Consider the following 13,625-nt stretch of genomic DNA (forward strand, 5'->3'; position numbering starts at 1 on the left):
ACACACACATTACACACACACACACACACATTACACACACACACATACACACACACACACATTACACACACACACACACACATGAACAAACACGCACACACACACACACACACATGAACAAACACACACACATTACACACACACACACACACACACACACACACACATGCGCAGTCATCCAGAGTACCGCACATACCCTGCTACAAAGGGACACACACACATACACGCGTGCAATCAACCAGAGTGCCACTCATACCGATACATACGATACACTGGGCAGAACTGCTACAGAGACTGCTACAACTGCTTTACTCTTTGAGTACTGTTTGGGTTTTTTTTCTCTCCACTGGGGAGTTTATTTTAATCTTATATACTTGCTATTTTGGGGGTTCTGGCAAATCCTTTTAAATTCTTGCCTTGTCTTCTGCACGTAACGATCCAATTAAATAGTGCAGTGATTTGTTGGTACATTACTTTTTTAACAAAAATATTTTTCCGTATGTCATGTGTAATGCGAGGCGGCACGGATGGTGCAGTGGGTAGCACTGCCGCCTCACAGCAAGGAGGTCCTGGGTTCGAATCCCCGTCGGCCGGGGCCTCTCTGTGTGGAGTTTGCATGTTCTCCCCGTGTTTGCGTGGGTTTCCTCCGGGTACTCCGGTTTCCTCCCACAGTCCAAAGACATGCAGGTGAGGCTGATTGGAGAGTCTAAATTGACCGTAGGTATGAGTGTGTGAGTGTGTGAGTGAATGGTGTGTGTGCCCTGTGATGGACTGGCGACCTGTCCAGGGTGTATTCCTGCCTTTCGCCCAATGTATGCTGGGATAGGCTCCAGCCCCCCTGCGACCCTGTTCAGGATAAGCGGGTTAGGATAATGTATGTATGTATGTATGTTTAATGCACATTTCTCACTCTGGTGAAGTTAAATTTAGGGCAGATTCTGATTACCACTCATTACGCCCCACCGGGACTACCGTTCTGCACCATGGCAACGGTCACCTCTGGCAACCTTTATTCACACGACCACGGCCAGGTTCTGAACTTCAGTTAACGCAGGGCCGTCCAATCATTGTTCTAACCCCCTGCTGGCTTTGAATTCGGCCCTAAATTACCGCACCCGATTTTCCTAATTAGCGGCTAACGTAGACCTCAAGCTGTTGAATGAGGGGCGCAGGAGTGACGGCAGAGCTCCATGAGCAGGCTTGGGTTTACCGCCATTCAGATAATCACTCTTCTGTTGTTCTCCTCTGCTAGTTTTTTTTCTCGTATTTTTGTAAGGCTGCCTTTGCCTACGAAACCTGCGAGGTGTCATTTGAAAAGCAAACCTTTGAAGCTCGGAGCTTGCGTGGTACTACATGGGGGCAACATTGGCTCAGGTGGTAAGGGCAGTCGTCTGGCAGACAGAGGGTAGCCGGTTCGATCTGTCGAAGTGTCCCTGACACCTAACCCCCAATTACTTCTGGCGAGCTGGTTTGTGCCTTGTGGGGCAGCCGACCAGTGTGGTGTGTGTGAATGGCTGAATGAGAAGCATCAGTTGTACAGTACATTGGATAAAGGTGCTTTATAAATGCAGACCATTTACCAATACACACAAACACACACACACTCACACTCACTCACACTCACTCACACGCACACTCATACACACACACTCACTCATGCACGGACACACACACACACACACACTCACACACACAGCCACACACTCACTCACGCACGGACACACACACACACACTCTCACACACATAGCCACACACTCACACAGACTCACACACACACACACACACACACTCACACACATAGCCACACACTCACACAGACTCACGCACGGACACACACACACACACTCACACACACACTCACTCACGCACACACTCACACACACTCACACACATAGCCACACACTCACACAGACTCACACACACACACACACACACACTCACACACACACACACACACACACACACACTCACACACATAGCCACACACTCACACAGACTCACACACACACACACACACACACACACTCACTCACGCACACACACACACACACACACACACACACACACTCACACACACACACACACACACTCACTCACACACACTCACGCACACACACACACACACACACACTCACTCACACACACTCACGCACACACACACACACACACACACTCACACACACACACACACACTCACTCACACACACACACACACACACACACACACACACTCACACACACTGTAATTCCCCCGGTCTGACGTACGGCGATGCTCAAACTCTCCCGCTGTCTCCCTGGCTCCCTCGGTTCCGCCCGCTCGCCCCCCTGCTCAGCGGCCGAGCCGTGAGAGGAGAGGAAGGAGCTCGCTCTGCCGCTGTCTCGCCGAGATCAGGGCCGCAGCCAATCGACAGCATCGATCTACTGCACCGCCACGCTGCTGCATCTCACCGACGGCGCTCTGCTCCCCGCGCGCGCACCAATACTTCATGAAGAAGGAGCGATTATGAATTTAAGCTACGCTGCCTTCAGAAAATCACTTTCCACCCACACACACACACCCCCTCTCTATTGATTTATCTGTTTTGCTGTGTGTTGCAAAGTCAAATTAAAGTATTCTTCTACTCCTGTTTTTGCTACTCCGGTATACGAAGCTAAGGAGTCTGCAGTAATATCATACATGAATATAGTATGTAGGGGGCAGCCTGTAGCGTAGTGGTTAAGATATATAGATACAGGCAGGGTTGGTGCTTCTAATCCCGGAGTAGCCACAATAAGATCCCTTAACCGTGCATTGCTCCAGGGGAGGATTGTCTCCTGCTTTGTCTAATCAACTGTATGTTGCTCTGGATAAGAGCGTCTGCCAAATTCCATTATAATGTAATATAATGTAGTATTTAGATGTCTTCAGTGAATTATAGTGAAAATAATTTCACTGATTAGCCCCCCCCCCCCCCCCCAGTTATTAACAACCTACGTTGTGCCATTTATATTACAGTGTCTTGAGAAATCACGCGAAATACATTAACATCTTCCACCTGTGTTTATTTCAAACCCACTTGGCCTGCGGAACTGTTCCCCCGTTGTCGAGGGAACGGTCTGTGCCGTTGGTGAGCTGCCCTACACCCACCCGGTGAGTAATCTCCTCCGGAAAGCTTATTCCCGCTCCGCGGGAGATTAGCACGCCGCGGCGTCTCTCCTGACGCCCGTGACCTGTGATCCAGGTAATCCCGCTCCTGAAACGGAGTGAGCCGGCCCCCTGCAGCCCCCACCGGCTCCCCTCCGCCGTGTCACAGGCGGATCGTAATTAATTATCGACGGTTTCTGACACCGCGGCCGTCGGTGCGGCTCGACGTCCCCCAGCGTGGCGACGTGACTCACGATGCCACACGGATCACATGACGTGTGACGCTGGGGTACTGGCGCGGGGCGCTGAGTTTGAGTGTGGACCGGACAGAATGGCAGGTGACAGAGGGACAGAGGCGGGTGACAGAGGGACAGAGGCGGGTGATAGGGGCGGCCTGTAGCGCAGTGGTAAAGGTGCATGACTGGGACACGCAAGGTCGGTGGTTCGATCCCCGGTGTAGCCACAATAAGATCCGCACAGCCGTTGGGCCCTTGAGCAAGGCCCTTAACCCTGCATTGCACTGCATTGCTCCAGGGGAGGATTGTGTCCTGCTTAGTCTAATCAACTGCACATCGCTCTGGATGAGAGCGTCTGCCAAATGCCATTAATGTAATGTAAAGACATGTAGGTGAGGGACTACAGATGATAATGAGCTCATTAGCTAACTCTGGGGCATTTACACTGATGTGGAAACTGAACATTTAGATTAATGTGCACTGTCCCTGATAAATAAAATAAATACATAAATAAAATGCTGCAGCCTGCCAGGTCTTCACCCCACCTTAATTCACACACACAGACACACACACTCACACACACAGAGTAACACACACACACACACAGTAACACACACAGACACAGACACAGACACACACACACTCACACACTCACACACACAGAGTAACACACACACACACACAGTAACACACACAGACACAGACACAGACACTCACACACACACACTCACACGCACACACACACACACACACACACACACATACACACAGACACACACACACACACACAGACACACACACAGTAACACAGACACACACACACACGCACACACGCACACACAGTAACACACACAGACACAGACACACACACACTCACACGCACACACATACACACACAGACACACACACACACACACACACTCACACACACACACATACACACAGACACACACACAGTAACACAGACACACACACAGACACACATACACACAGACACACACACAGTAACACAGACACACACACAGACACACACACACACACAGACACAGACACACACACACTCACACGCACACACACACTGCACCACCTTCAAACACCCTTCACTGGCCCACATCCATTTCCAGTGCTGAATGAAGCAGAATTCCTGTCTCCTTTATTAATGCAAACCAATATATTTTTTTCTATTACTAAAAATCATTGAAATCATTAATGTTTTAGATAATGACTTGGTGCTTTAGTGATTTAAAATCCAATCAAGCCAAAAGGTCTCATATTGAGGTTTTTTATGGTTCATCCGAGCATAAAAACTATTTAAAACTATGCCCTGTGGTTTACCTTGTTGCTCAAAAATGCATAGAAATATCCATAAAACATAAATAATAAATCTATGTGCGTATGCGCAACTTTACATGTGTGTGTACTGTATACAGTATGTACATATGTGTATGTTTATGTGATTGAAAGTGCGTGTGTGTGTGTGTGTGTTTGCGTGTGTGTGCGTATGTGTGTGTGTGTTCACACCAATTCCTCAGGAGTGCTGTACCATCATTACCACATTGCTGCCTGTAGTGTCACACTCAGTTTAACTGAACAGACAAATAAAAGCTGTTTTTTTTTCTGTTAGTTTGTATCATCCTCCATTACTGCAGATCAGTGTAATGACTTTAAGCTCTTCCCTCCATGGCTAGATGCACAGACAGACAGACTCACTGTTTCGGTGGATATCAGAGGGAAGGCTCTGCTCCTGTGGCTCCAGTCCTCCGTCGTCAGCATGGAAGGGCTCCCTCTCCTCCCTGACCTGCTCATAGTAAACGGTAAATGGCGGGCATTTATATAGCGGCTTTATCCAAAGTGCTGTATAATTGATGCTTCTCATTCTCCCATTCACACACACACACACACACACTCAGGCACCAATCAGCTCGTCACTAGCATTTGGGGGTTAGGCGTCTCGCTCAGGGACACGTCGAGACACCCAGGACGGGGGATCGAACCGGCGACCCTCCGACTGCCAGTCGACTGCTCTCACCTCCTGAGCCGATGTCGCCCCATAGCGCCTATCCTGATCACGATCGCTGTCCCGGTTCGTGCCCCGGTCCCTCTCCCTCTCCCGGTGCCGGTCCCGGTCCCAGTCGCTGTCCCGGTCCCGGTCCCGGTCCTGGTCCTGGTCCCGGTCCTGGTCCCGGTCCGCTTTGTCTCGGGACATGGACCTCCGACGCCTGCGCTTGCGGCGGTACCCCCGGGCCACCGGCACGCCGATGTAGACGGACCGCAGGTCTACAGGACAGACAGACAGACTGCAGGTCTACAGGACAGACGGACAGACACACCGCAGGTCTACAGGACAGACAGACAGACACACCGCAGGTCTACAGGACAGACAGACAGACACACCGCAGGTCTACAGGACAGACAGACAGACAGACTGCAGGTCTACAGGACAGACAGACAGACAGACACACCGCAGGTCTACAGGACAGACAGACAGACACACCGCAGGTCTACAGGACAGACAGACAGACACACCGCAGGTCTACAGGACAGACAGACAGACACACCGCAGGTCTACAGGACAGACAGACAGACACACCGCAGGTCTACAGGACAGACAGACAGACACACCGCAGGTCTACAGGACAGACAGACAGACACACCGCAGCCTGTGTATCCCAGTGGCTAAGGTGCATGACTGGCACCCAGAAGGTCGGTGGTTGAAGCCACGATAAGATCCACACAGCTGTTGTGCCCTTAACCCCGCATTAATCAACTGCATGTCGCTTTGGATAAAAGCGTCAGCTAAATAACAGATTATAGATGATTATTACAGACAGACAGGCAGACAGACAGAGAGGGAAACATGGGCTGCTGCATCACACAGACCACCCGGTCCATCGCTACACAAATACAGACTGTAATGATGGACTACACTACGTAACGACAAGCCGAGAATGTTCTGTTCCTCGCTGTTGGTGCTATTTTAACAGAGGAACCTACAGGAACAGAACATCATTCCACAGCCTGCCTGGGCGAGAGAGAGCTAAATACAGGGGCTAAATCTATCACTAAGAATAACAGACTAATGAAAAAGAGCTAAATCTGAGCACTCGTCCGCTGTGAGTGAAGGAGCTAAATCTGTCACTAAGCATTCCACCTCTATAGTAGAGTATTGCAAAGGGGCTAAATCTATCACCAGATTTATTTTATAGAACAGATGAATGTACTGAAAAGGGACTAAATCTGTTTCTAGAAACTGGAAAATAACATGTGTAGCAACACATAACAGACCTGACCTGACCACCAGCTTGTTAATGCAAATATTTAATCAGCCAATCCTGTGGCAGCAACTACATGCATAAAAGCATGTAGACATTCTCAGGAGGTTCAGCTGTTTTTCAGACCAAATGTCGGAATAGGGAAGAAATGTGTTCTAAGTGAATTTGACCATGGGATGACTGTTGGTGCCAGACAGGGTGGTTTGAGTATCTCAGAACCCGCTGATCTCCTGGGATTTTCACGCTCAACAGTCTCTATGATTTGCAGAGAATGGTGCGAAAAACAAAAAAACATCCAGAGAGCAGCAGTTGTTAATGAAAGTGGTCAGTGGAGAAGGACACAAATAATCACACATTACAACAGTGGTGTGCAGAAGAGCATCTCTGTACACACAATGCGTCAAACCTCTTAATTGCATAGGCTACAGCAGCAGAAAACCAATATGTCCAGAAAATAAGTACCTCCTAAATAAATAAAGTGCTCACTGAGTGTATATTGCCTCTTAAGTTCCACTGTGATAATTGTGGAGCACAACAGCATCTATCAAACTTTATGAAACAAAGAATAAAAAACACCAGTTATCGGTGAGTGCAGCTAAAGTCTGATGAATTGGGTTTCAATATAATAAACAGCACCGGAAGTACTCATATCCAAGCCTCTTCCCAACACACAAAAATACTAACTTATTTAATTTAAACTCTATCCCACAGCTTTTCAACACCTTTTAGCCTCATCTCTAAATGTCCCCTTTGTGACCTAATCGACAGTATAAATGAGTCTTCCTCAGCATCAGTGCTCTGCCATGGAAACACCCCCCACCCCCCAAACACACTGACCCCCCTCGACCCCGACACAAGGCTCACCCTCCTCTTCCTCATACCGCTGACGGCCTTCTCCTGCTCTTCTGTCCCCCAGGCCCTCATGGTCCATCCTGAGGAAGGGCACGGGGATGGGACAGGGGGCGAAACAGGTTGGCGGGAGAGAGAAAGAGAGAAAAACAAATGCAAATATATAAAAGTACATTCATTCATTCATTATCCTAACCCGTTTATCGTGAACAGGGTAGCAGGGGGGCTGGAGCCTATCCCAGCATGCATTGGGCAAAAGGCAGGACAGGTCACCAAACACGGGGAGAACATGCAAACTCCACACAAAGAGGCCCTGGCCGACCGGGATTCGAATCCAGGACCTCCTTGCTGTGAGGCGGCAGTGCTACCCACAGCACCATCCATGCTGCCTTATAAAAGTACATGCAAATTACAAATGTATATGAGAGTAATATAAAACTGCTGGAGGGGCGGCACGGATGGTGCAGTGGGTAGCACTGCCGCCTCACAGCAAGGAGGTCCTGGGTTCGAATCCCCGTCGGCCGGGGCCTCTCTGTGCGGAGTTTGCATGTTCTCCCCGTGTCTGCGTGGGTTTCCTCCGGGTACTCCGGTTTCCTCCCACAGTCCAAAGACATGCACGTTAGGCTGATTGGAGAGTCTAAATTGCCCATAGGTATGAGTGTGTGAGTGTGTGAGTGTGTGAGTGAATGGTGTGTGTGCCCTGCGATGGACTGGCGACCTGTCCAGGGTGTATTCCTGCCTTTCGCCCAATGTATGCTGGGATAGGCTCCAGCCCCCCTGCGACCCTGTTCAGGATAAGCAGGTTCAGATAATGGATGGATGGATGGATAAAACTGCTGGGTTTATCTCCTTGCTTGGTCCAGAGATATAGAAACTCTGTGACCTACAACTTTAAGTCAACATTAAATATGAACGTGCTTTAAATGGATGGCTGTAATGGAATATATTCATAACCTGAACTGTCACCATAACAACACTACCATGGTAACAGAGAGCCAGGAATGATGTGACTGTAATTCGCAGTAAAAAATGACTCACACACACCCTCATAGACCGATGGCCCAGTAATTAGGCAGGAAAAAAACTCCGCGGAAAACAGTAGACTAGGGTGGTTTTGCTGTGAGATCCATAGTATCTCACCTTAGTTTTACCCCCATATTGAATGACGCGATGGGAAATGGCCCAAATACCCATAAGTAGCACAATCTGTTGGTGTTTCGTTTACGTAATTAGTAATTAAGTGCTGTTAGTGCACAGTACAAACCATTGTGTTAAATGCAATCGAATGTGGTCTCCCTCCACAAGTTCCCCTGGCCATAACCTCTGCCCGCCCACACCTTCACCACAGGCCCAGAATCCTGCCACAGACCTTACCCAAAACATATGACACTGTGACCACTGCAAATATTTCGTCATTAGCATACGGAGCTACATAGTAAGCCTCATCTCAGCACAGAATACAGGTGTCCTGACTGGAGTAATGTACAGTATTCATCAATGTCCCTCCTCTGGTCCACTGAGACAAGTGTTAAGGACAGGATCTCCTGACAATGGCTTTCATGTACATTTTTATTAAGATATATAGTACTCCACTAGTCAAACCAAACAGTTGACTTTGTTAGGGAAAAATGCCCTTTTTAACATTTCACAGGTGAGCATCGTCTGATGAAACAGATCCAGTAAAAAACACAACAATAGCTATTCTTCTCTTTAACTTTCGTATTTCTTTGCAAAGAAATGACAGAAAGTGAGAAAGCTTACCGGCTTTCTGATTTGCATCAGACACAGTAAGACTCTTATACACACTTTTCCAGAAGGGGGGGCTTTACCAAAACAAAAAGACATGAAGCTGGCCACGAACATTTATCAGTATTTTGTCTTCTGAATACCCCCTGTTGACCTTGCTGTAAGACCAGAATGTGCTAGCTGAGAAGCCGAGACATTAAGGTGAAAGGCTGTCTGTCTGCTGGGAGAGAGACAGAGAAAGACTCATAGTAAGCACTTACTTCAGAAGGTGGTCTAATAGTAATAAGGATTATCACTAAAAGGTTATTTGTAATCATGTGATTGTCTTTATGTGAACACACATTGTCAATTAAGAATCAATTAAGAAAATTACCCTTACACCTTGCTCTTAGAGGAGAACAAAACTGTCAACGACCTGCTTCCTGCAAGTATGTCACTGGCCTTGTCTACACAACTGTATTCGTCTGTAATATAATCATGGCAAAGAAACGGCAGTTGGAAAAGAGCTTCCACTGCAGTTGGCTGGGCTGTTACTCGCACAGACGCTGGCGATGGATTAAAGGTAAGTGTTGCGCAGACAGTGTTAATTGGGCATGTGTTGAGGACAGAGTGAAGTTCGCTGGGCTCCGCGGTGTTCTGCATGCGTAATCAGCGCTGTCACCTCGGTGCCCTTCACACCCGCAGTGAGGGGACCTGCAGGCCATCAGGATGTGATCGATACGCCTGTAAAAGCCACTTTGCCTGAAAAAAGGCACGCTGATAGCTCTACTGGCACACACACACACACACACACACACACAGACATGGGTGTGTGTGTGTGTACAAAAGCACACACACACACACACACACATAGACGAGGGCGTGTGTGTGCACAAAAGCACGCGCGCACACACAGACACACTCATCATCGCAACCTCTCTATCCACAGAAATATTTGCTCAGAGAGCGAAATCATGCACACACACACGCACGCACACACATACACACACACACACACACACACACACATTCACTCACACATATTACCCTCTTCCTGGCAAGAAGTATTCTATTATTTGTGTTTTGAACTCATACAGAGAAGCTAAAATAAGCCACTTGAAAATTAACAGGAGACACACTGCAATTTTCCGAAGAATTTCACTTTCAATAGCGCACAATAATTAAGACTTTAATTTATATGCTAAAAGTTGCAAATATCTATGAATAAACATTGACATTTATTGCAATCATTTCCTGGTTCTATTGCACAGCCTACAGCAATTACAGTATATTGTAAGAAGTGCTAATCTGTGGGCAGGCTCAGTTCCAAGGAGATTACATTGCATTATGTTTAGAATAATAATTCAATATTCTGTACTCGAAAAACATCCAATATCCATCCAATCATATTATCTTTACGCTATCACATTTCATGAATATTCTACAGAACACTGGTTTTCGGTCCAATATTCGTTCGACACTTGTAGAACAACCCGGTCATCAACTTTTCACAACTTTTTCATTTTTACCATTAACAAACGTGGACCCTTCTTTCGATAACCGAAAGGTAAACAACTGAGCAGAAAAAAAGTGTCAACCGAGCAGACAAACGCTGTGACCTTTCAGAACAGCGCGGGTGAAGAAGAAAAGAGAAAAAAAAGAGAGATTTCCTACCTGTCCTCCGTGGTGGTGCTGAGGTGAGCAGGAGGAATGGGGGGTTCTGCTAACGGGGCAGTTCTCATCTACGCCCCCCCTGTGAGACTGCAGGGAGTGGGGGGTCTGTACGGGACACAGCTGAGCCAAAAGAGAGGGAGCAGGGGGTCTCTGTGTCCTCCTCTCTCTCTCCCCCTCTCTCTCCCCCCCCTCTCTCTCCCCTCTCTCTCTCTCTCTCTCTCCCCCTCTCCCTCCCTCTCTCTCTCTCTCTCTCCCCCCCCCCTCTCTCTCTCTCTCTCTCTCTCGCTCTCTCTCTGATGGTTTATTGGGATTGTGAAATGACTGGATAATGGGAGAGTGGGACTCAGGAGTGAGGGTGGGGTGACCGGGGGCGATGGGGGCATTGGAGCGGCAGGGACTGATAAACTGCATGCGGCACCATTAACCCAAACAATAAGCGGTGACACGAGGCTCCCGGACAGGTGGTGTCCTCACAGTGTGCTCAGCTGTGCGTGAAAAAGGTCAGCTCCATGGGTTCCAGGTTGCATTTTGTGCATCTGGTGAGCCGGAATGGCTGGCGGCTCCGGGTCTCCAGAAGGAATTGTCGGCCGTGCAGCGGGAAGCAGGAAGGCGAGGAGAGCTCAAAAAAAAAAAAAAAAAAAGGCAACGCCTACTTAATTAGGGCTTATTAATTAAAGGTGGCTGTCTGTCACCAGTGCATGCCACGCCAGCCAGACTAACAGCATAAGGACACTGATTGAAATCATCTGCTGGACTTCACAGTCATGATCACAGTTGGTCCAGCCCACCTCAACCGCCATCAGAAGTCAGAATTTATTGAGCGACCAGCAATGAATATAAACAACAAGTCTAACTAAGTGAAGAAACATATTTCATTGATAATTCTGAAGAAACCGTTTCATCGCTGACTGAACTAATGCAAACAGAAGTGATTTGTGCGGTGTTTGTAACGCTGAAACGCTAATCTGTACAAGATTACACAAAAACACGGTGCCTCTTTCATCATAAAATACACGGGGTTTGGCACAAAACTGGCACAGTGATGTTGCATTTCAAACATTTCACGAATTAAAAAAAGGTACACAGGACCACAGGTGAGGCCTACAACTTTTCTCCTCCATCAGTGTCCAATAAATGGATGTGCATTATATTATTACACTTTCAGACAAAGACTGTACAATGTATCGGTGCTGGCATTCTCAGCGTTGATTCTCTGTCTCCCAAGTCTGCCAAGCATCTGAATTTGCACGGGCAGATGGTACACCACCACTCGGAGGAGTGCGGGGGGCAAAGGCCGCTTGCTGACAGGACCGAGATGCAACAGAAGCCGGGCTGGATGATGATAATGAGGCCGGGCAGGCATGGGGCATGGAGAACAGTGCGAGTGAGCGTGTGTTTGGCCGCAGCGCGAGTGAGCGTGTGTTTGGCCCCAGCTCGGCCTTCCACTGAATGCAGACAAACCCGCACTGAGATGAACAGGTGGGGAGGCATAATGAGATGTCCGAGGAAGTCTAAACTTATTCCAACTCTCCGCTGTTCCTTAGCCGTCCTTTTACTCTGACGTGGAACGAACGTTTACGCCACGCGAGAGTCGCCGGATCAGGAACGAAGCGTGAAAGATGCGGAGAGGATGAAAACTTGTGAAAAAAAGAAAGAAAATGTGTTTTTTTATACGAGGGGATTGAAACATAAGCAATTCAACAGGCCGTTAAATGCGACTGAGTTGATGTGACACAGTCACTGATCACAGGCAGAGCCAACATGGCACCGTAGAACAAACAGGGGAACAACTCCATCTGCGGTGAATGAGAGAAAAGGAAATGAAAAGGAAACTGGCTGACAGGGAGAGAAAAAGACTGTGAATGACATCTGTGTCCAGCCAGGCGAACTTGGCCTCAGATTACCGAGGAACGGTGAAGGGAGGCGCAGCAGTGACACTTTGAAGTGAATCACATCGACTGAAAAAAATGTTTCAAGTCACCCTGTCGAAAGGCATCTATTCATTAATCTAATTCATATCTCGTTGAGCACTCATGCATTTTGATTATAATTTGTGAATACGAGAGTTGGGGGATTACCAAGGTGACCTAGAAGTAAAACGGTAGACTGCACATGCACATTAAGTTAAACTGATATGATTACATTACAGTAAATTAGTTTAGCAGACTCTCATATCCAGCATGACTTCCAGTGTAGCAATAGTAACAATAGCAATAGTGCCAAGACCTGGCTACCTGATTGGTTACTTTGAGCAATAGTGCCAGGGCCTGGCTACCTGATTGGTTACTTTGAGTAATAGTGCCAGGGCCTGGCTACCTGATTGGTTACTCTGAGCAATAGTGCCATGACCTGGCTACCTGATTGGTTACTCTGAGCAATAGTGCCAAGACCTGGCTACCTGATTGGTTACTCTGAGCAATAGTGCCAAGACCTGGCTACCTGATTGGTTACTCTGAGCAATAGTGCCATGACCTGGCTACCTGATTGGTTACTTTGAGCAATAGTGCCAGGACCTGGCTACCTGATTGGTTACTCTGAGCAATAGTGCCAAGACCTGGCTACCTGATTGGTTACTTTGAGCAATAGTGCCAGGACCTGGCTACCTGATTGGTTACTTTGAGCAATAGTGCCAGGACCTGGCTACCTGACTGGTTACTTTGAGCAATAGTGCCAGGACCTGGCTACCTGATTGGTTACTCTGAGCAATAGTGCCATGACCTGGCTACCTGATTGGTTACTCTGAG

This window comes from Conger conger, chromosome 11, assembly GCF_963514075.1.
Source record: "Conger conger chromosome 11, fConCon1.1, whole genome shotgun sequence".
NCBI lineage: Eukaryota > Metazoa > Chordata > Actinopteri > Anguilliformes > Congridae > Conger > Conger conger.